We start from the raw sequence: 7,832 nt of genomic DNA on the forward strand, positions 1-7,832 counted from the left end.
AACATGGAAATAGTACTGAGGTTAAGTTACACCCTTCTCATTGCAACAGACACTTTTGCCTTTGAATACAGCATTGCATTTATCACATGTGCTTGTTCTAAAAGAGCTAAATAGCAGACAAGTGCATGAAAGAGAGGGGGCCTTTTGCATCTTAAAGTGTGGAGTTATAAAAAAGCCAATTGCTGAGATGGATGCTCTATCACTGGGCTCCGGGGCCTAGAAGGAGGAACAAATTAACCTCCTGTCTGTCTGTAGTGGCTCTATTTAAAGCACAGCCTTTGGAATTTAGACTGCAGGCCATCATTCCCAACATCTGCTTATTCCTTAAGGCTTCTTTCCCGCAGAGCTTGCTGCTTGAGGAAGTACTGTGACTGATTTCAGGTGGGAAATCTGATTCAGAGCTCTGTGCAGGTCTGTTGGTCTGCTACACCACTGGCAATCCTGAGAGCAGGGTTTTCTCCATTTCTGTGATTTGCTAAGTCATGGGAGTTCTCCTGTCAGTCTGAATAAAGCAATTAATATTGCTTAATCTTGCTTTGCATGCCTTACAAGTCGCAATTAGAAATTATAAATTAAATGACATACTTACAAGAGTGTATAATTTAATTTGACAAATACTTTCAATTATAAGCACTTGTTTCAGTATGAGTTTCTTCCAGCAAATGATAACTGATGAGGGCAAAAATATTTGTCAGGAGATTTCTAAAGATCTAGTACTTTTTAAAAATTCCTCAAACTTCAAGCTGAAAAAATATTGATAGAAAAAATGTCAGGTGGTTTGGGTTTTGGGGTGTTTTTTAACAATGTGATGAATTTCTAAACACATGATGGTTTTGCCCTCTTCCTTTTTAATAAAAAGTTTTAGAAATATATATTCTGAAGCATCCTGACTAGCTCTAACTTCAAGTGGAAAATCCAGTTACATTACACATTACAAGCAATTGAATTCCTAAAAGGAGAGCCAAAACTAGAAGCAGAGCAGTGCAAGGGCAAGTCTGCTCTTTGGTGTGACATTGGAGTTTGGATGAAGAAATGCATTAACCAAAACATGCCACATGCTATGAGCATGCCTGGAAATGAAGGGAATCAATGACTGCAGGCTGCCCACAGTGCTGCTCCACTGTGGATTGAGACAATAACCAATATTGGACAAGCCTGAAAAATAAATCTGCCAAAAGTAGAACCTGAGACTTATTATGTTTGCCCAAACAAATTCATGGTGGTTCTTGAAACTTCTGTCCTGGAAATAATGCAGTTCAAGGAAGCTCTTGTTTCTGTGCACATTGTATTTCACAGCCATTTCTCAGCACTTTGTCTGTCTTTTGGTCTCTCCTTGCACATAGGGTGCTTATAAACTCTGAATGTTTACAGGTTGTTCCAGTTAGTCTGTTGCTTCAAGGAGAAGTTTAATCAGATTTTCCTTCTCTTTTCAAAGCTGATCATTTTTCTCTGGGATGGGAGATCTCTTCTCTTGGGTGGGAGATGGGAACATGAGAAATTCCTCTCAGGCGTTTCCTGGAGGCTGCTCCCTTTTTTCTGTACGTGTCCACCTCCTCAGCCTGTCTGGCAGCCTTTTCCTTTTCCATGGATTACAGGAGACATCTTGTGGTCATGAAACAAAATCGCCGAGCATGCAGAGTGAAGTCTGCCAGGGCTGAGCAGTGATAGACTCCCACTGTCTCCCAAGTGTTTAGTTTTCCTCTCACTGACAGGGAATAAGGGAAGTAGGAGCCATCCATCTGTCTGCCTTTTGAACTAGGGCAACCTGGCTGAGCCAGGACAGAACGAAGGTTTGAGGCTGTGGAGGTGACATGTGGGACATTGCCAGCCTTGTATGAGTGCCCTTTGAAATCTGCAGCTGGCTCAGGCAGATGTTTCTTAGCTGAGACCTTGCTTGCAGCCACTTTCCCCAGGAAGGAGCACTAGTGCAGTCTGCCACAGAGCATGGGAAATGAGGAGAAGCACAACAGAGAGCACATCCATGTCTAACTTCAGCACAGTAATATTTCTGTGACACTGTGGAAATGGACATCAATTCAAGCAGGCACCTAAACCTCACTTGTGACAGCCTGTGGAATTAGGATGCTCTCAGCATTCTTACCAGATCAATGCAGGGGGAGAGTTCCATTGACGAGCCTGCTGTTTGAAGGTGTCTGCTCAGAAAAAAAAAAAAAAAAAAAAAAAAAAGCAAGAAGGAAAATGAAGGAAAGAACATGACAGGGAAGCAGAAGGAGAAGGCTAGATGTTTTTAACAGGCACCTATCTCTGATGATAATTACAATTATTGGGCAATTATGTCACAGTATTTCTCAGCTGGCCTGGACTTTTGCTATAGTTGGTGCCATGCCCATACATTTGGAAAATGACAATATGTGCCTCAAAGAGAGCATCAGCTATGAGACAAGCTAGAGCAGATGAAGGAGAAAAATAAGTGGACTGTGAAAGGGTGATGGAAGACATGATACCTACCAGTAATAAAAGGATGGGTACAGTTCTAAACTTGCCACTATACCATACTGTGCTATTAAAAACCTTGTGAGAGAGCAGAGAAATAATGAGTACTGATGCTACATGAGCTGGGGACAGCAGTAGCAGCAAAAGGTAACTCCTAGAAACTAACTCAGAAATCATTCAGTAGAAGTTCTGGCAGGCCAGGCAATCTGGTATTGGACTGTACAGCAATCATTTGTCCCCATGCTGCTGTTTTCCATGGTGAGGAAATGATTCTTGCAAGTGTGCAATGAAAAAGAACATGATCTTCCAGACCCCATGGAGTCACAGTTTATTAGCAGAGACTTGCAGAAGATGGAAATTCTCTTTGGCAAAAGACTGCCCACTCATTCTCATTAGCTATGGCACCAGTAATTCCACAAGTTCTGTGCAGAAGGGTGTTTCATAAAGGATTAGTGTCAGGTTGACCTGAATACTTTGTTTTGAGATGTGGAAATTTAATAGTTTATAATAAAATATAAAATTAAATGAACAGTCCTTTTGGGGAAAAAAAATAAAAGAAAGAGGAAAAAAAACATTTCAGAATTTTTGTACAAGTGACAAAAGAACATTTTGCAAAATTTTCACAACTCCTCTCCCTTTCCTTTCCGCTTTGTTGAATGAAATGACAGAAAATTATGCTATTTTGCAAATGTGTCAATGATAAGGAAAGTGAATTTTCTGTTCTGACATTGTTTTCCCAGCAAGCTTGATTAACCAGTTCACTTGTCTTTCAGAGGTAATTTTTGTCCCCTTCCCTGAAAATTTTGCACAATTAATGCTTGGCCCAGCTCTACATGCACTGCCTCCAAACAGAGCAGCTCTTCTGCAACCAAATGAGAACTGCAAACATGGGGGCCAGTGCAGCTTGGGCAAGATGTCCTCTTGGAGCAAGACTGGGAAAATGGCACAAACAGTCTGGTCCTTCTGATCTCCTTGGAGCTCTTTGTGCAGTGTGCTCCTGCCCTAATTTACATCATAGAATCACAGAACCATGGAACACCCCAAGTTGGAAGGGGCCTCAAAAGTTCATCTGACCCAAGTTTTCTTGGGAAAGGGAGTCTCAATGAGATTGTCTAACAACCTGACTAGTCTCAAATTGAAAACCTTCTCTGATTGCCATTTTCCTGGTAGGGTTGTTCCACTGAGCTATTAGTCTCACTGTAAATTTTTTTTCTTATATCAAGATGATATAATACAACTTGTACCCACTGCTTCTTGTCCTTTCCATGTGTCTCCTTGTATCTGCCCTCTAGGTACTGGAGTACCTTGGTGAGATCCCCATAAGCTTTCTCCATGAATCAAAGATCTAACTCTTTCAGCCTTTCCTTATGGGGCAGGTTCTCCAGCCCTTTGGTCATCTTTGCAGCCTTCATTTGAACCCTTTCCAGTCTGCTTCTGTCTTTCTTGAAGTGTAGTAACCAGAATTGGACACAGCAGTTCAGATGCACCCCAGCCAACCCTGAGAGGAATGATCACACCTCCATCACTGCCAGTAATGCCCTGTGGCTGCAGCCCAGGATCCAGTTTGACTTTGTTGCTGCAGCCAGGCTCTGCTGACTCATGTGCAGCTTTTGTTGTGAAATTTCAGGACCCTTTAGCAGGGCTGTCCCCAGCCACTCAGATCCTAACCCCTAAAAAGCCTAACTGGGCTCTTTAGTAATTTCAAATCTCTGCTGCATTTACCTTTGTTGGCTGCTGAAATATCTGGGAATGGTTGGCATAAGACAAGGTCCAAAATCTGTGTCTTCTGGAATGTTCCTTGTGCTAGGCTCTCTAGGACAGGACAAGATATGGCATGAGGGGTTTTCACTACTTTTATTCTGTGTGCCTCTTGGCCATGATTTTCTTTCTAGCCTGCACTGACATTGAAATGGATGGTCTAATACATCTGAAAAATGTTGTTGAACCCTCATCCTTACCTGCACAGCAGTGGGTAGATTCACATCAACTCTGGGCTTTCCAAGGACTCTTTATAAATTGCAGGTGGGGAATTCCTGTGTCTCAGAGATGCCTGGATGTACTCCAGGGTGTCAGACTTGTCAGCATAGAGCAGGCACCATACATTGCTCTGATGTAAAATCTGAGATGCAGTTCTTTGCCATTGCCTAGCTGGCTAGTCTAGAACTAACATCATAATCTACAATATTGAATGAATTTTGCTGATAAACAGGCATTACTGACACAATATTATCTGAGAATGCTAATGCAAAGATCAAACAATTAGCTTATCTCTTCCTCTTGCCTGATAAGGTGAGTGTAGCCACCTGGACATACCACACTGATATTTCACATCTGCCTCACTTGCAGAGCTGTAGTGTGAGTTAAACCTGCTTGGCAATAAGTTCCGAGCATGTTTGTCTTCAGGCTCCTGCAGGTACCCTTTTGCAGTACCCAGTCTCCAAACTTCATTGTGGACTCTGTTAATGCTTGAGGGACAAGTCAGTAATGCTAATATGTAGATGAAGCACATAGCTGCCATCCACAGAGTGCAATTTCACAGCAAAGGAATGAAGTGGGCAGAAGTTCTCCTTTATTAAGTGTTTAACTTTGAAATTCTAGTCACATTTGAAGTAAGATTTCAGCATGGCAGTGGGGGCAGGGAGGGGACAGAACCCTTAAAGTCCAGCCCAGAATAGACACTTGATTTGGCACGACTTCTAATTAAGCTGTGAAAATCTTTTCACGTAGCTGATGCAAGTCAAAGGTATAAAACTGTTGAAAATGCAATTAGACACATTCATAGGGAAAAGTCAAACAAGGACAGAACATCAGAATGAGGATACACTTAATACCTCAATAATTCCTTAAGCCACAAACAGCCAGAAGCTGTAAGTGCTTGGGGGAAAAGTGTCAATGTAGGCATGTGCTGTTCTTGTGGTCTTTCCTAAGCATCTGTTAGCAGCTGCTCTTGAAGGAGGCAAGCAGTTTTGATGGACCACTGGTCTGAGACAATTAAACAGTTTTTATGCTTTTTCATCTCCAACTCTGCTCACTACAACTCTTAAGTTCTGCAGCCTCAGGAATGTCCTGCATTGCAAAAAGACACCTCAAATGTGGGACTGCATGCTTTTTCATACAAGTAATCTAAGCACAACCAAGTTTTCATGAAAGAAAAAACTAAATATCCACAGAAATTTGTAGTGTCTGTAAGGTCTTGTGTTTTCCTCCTGTACAAGCAGATGCCAGAGTGCTCCTAGAAATTCAGAGCAGGGTATCAAACTTACATCTCAGCAAACTGCTATTAATGTCTGCTATTGTTTCTGCAATAAATTCCTCTCACCAAAACTTTGGCTTAAAGTAGGGGAAAACCTGGGTTTAGTCAGCTGCCATTTTCAGTTGATGATTCCTTAAACACTTTAATTGGAAACACACCTGATAGTTCCTTTCAAACACATGGTGAACAGCTGTCACATAAGCACAGTAAAATTTCTGCACAGCAGTTTTCTCACAAGAGATCCATGGCTAATGTAGCAAAAATACTGCTAAAACTGTGGGCTTTGGGCCATGCAGATTGTACTAATGCTGGTGAAAATTAGTTTTATGAGCTTGTGTCTAATAATACCAACAAAAGAGCAAATCCAAAAATGGGATAAATGCTTGATATAAACTGCAAAATAACAGCAATATGGAATGTGTTATGTGTGTGTGGAACAGAAGCCAGCAGATTATTGGTATTGTGTCTCAAAAAGAGACTATTGAGGGACTAATTTCTGGTAATATTAATCATGTCTTAAGTATATTTGACCCCCACAGATCAATTGCTGTTTTCAGGAACTGAATGCCACATGACATAAAAGTGTTCCCAAAGGAAATCTATTCTTCTCTACCCAAAAGTCATTATCTAAAAGTGGATAAAGATTATTTGCATAGAGAATGTGAAAAAGATATTTTTCAGCTATTACAATGCTTCTGGGATTAGCACTTTTAGGCGAGATGATTCCTTCTTCCTTTTAGTTTTGTTTTTAAGTGGAAGAATAAGGCAAATTCTCATTCTGGATTTTAATTTATTTTTATTTTCCTGCAGGTAACCACTGGCAAAACCTCCTGCTTTCAACAATTTTGTTTTAATGCAAAGGTATTGAAGACAATATTTTTTTAGGAGTGGCAGGAGCAAAACATGGTTTTGTTGCTGTTTTTTTTTTTTTCTATTTTTTGGACTACCAGAGGCTCATGCTGCAAAAGACATGTGGTTGAATGCTATGTAAGAAATATGGATAAGATACTGTTCTTAATTCTATAGTGCAATAATCCCTTCTTTCTAGCAGTATAGAAATAGGAATCATAGAAATCTAATGTTAAAGATTTCAATAAATATTCAAATCAAAGTTTTTGCTCAAAGGCATAAAGTGTATCTAGTCCACTGGCAAAGATGTTTGTCAAATAATTAATGAATATCTTAAATGAAGGAGGTTAATCAGAATTTCTCTACCCCTTGGTTCTGAGACTCATTGTCTTTACAAGGAAAGAATCCACCACATATCTAACATAGTTAATCTTTGCTGAAAAACAAAATTTTTTTTGGCCTTCTTCCAGCTGGTCAACAGCAGTTCACAGCTTGACCCACACTCCTCTTGCAAATCATAGAATGGTTTGGTTTGGATGGGACTTTAAAAGACACCTAGTTCCAAATCCCTGCCATGGCCAGGGTTGTCTTCCAATGGACCAGGTTGCTCAGAGCCCCATCCAACCTGCCCTGAACACTTCCAGGGATGGGACATCCCCATTTTCTCTGGCCAACTTGTTCCAGTGCCTCACCACCCTCACAGTGAAGAATCCTTTCCTAATATCTAAATCTAAACATAACACCTTTCAGTTTAAAGCCATTCCTCCTTTTTCTGTCACTACATGGCCTTGTAAAAAGTCCCTCCCCAGCTCTCAATTAGTCCCTACTGAAAGGCCAGAATTAGGTCTCTCCAGAGCCTTCTCTTCTCCAAGCAGAGCAATTCCAGTTCTCTCAGACTTTCCTCATAGGAGAGGGGTTCCATCCTTCTCAATGAAGCCAGAAATAAGGCTCTGCAGCCACCTCACATCAGCACACTGACAGTGCCCTGATGCCAGCAGCACCATGAAGGGTTTTCCATCCAGGACACACTCCAGCCCTTTGCAGAAGCACCTCTCAGGACCAGAGAAACTCCCTGAACTCCATTGCTGCTTCTCACCCCTGGTGCAGCCTCAAGATCCCTGTGTTTAATCAAACGGATTGTTCAATAAGACTTGCAAAAAAAGTCCAGGAAAAGCTCAGAATGAACTTGTTCAGGAGGATCTGAAAGGGTGGAAGAAGCAGGACTGGGCTTGGAGGGGCTCCAGCTGCAGCAGATGTGCTGCTGCTGGGGCACACT

Source organism: Oenanthe melanoleuca, chromosome 2 (assembly GCF_029582105.1).
Source record: "Oenanthe melanoleuca isolate GR-GAL-2019-014 chromosome 2, OMel1.0, whole genome shotgun sequence".
Lineage (NCBI taxonomy): Eukaryota > Metazoa > Chordata > Aves > Passeriformes > Muscicapidae > Oenanthe > Oenanthe melanoleuca.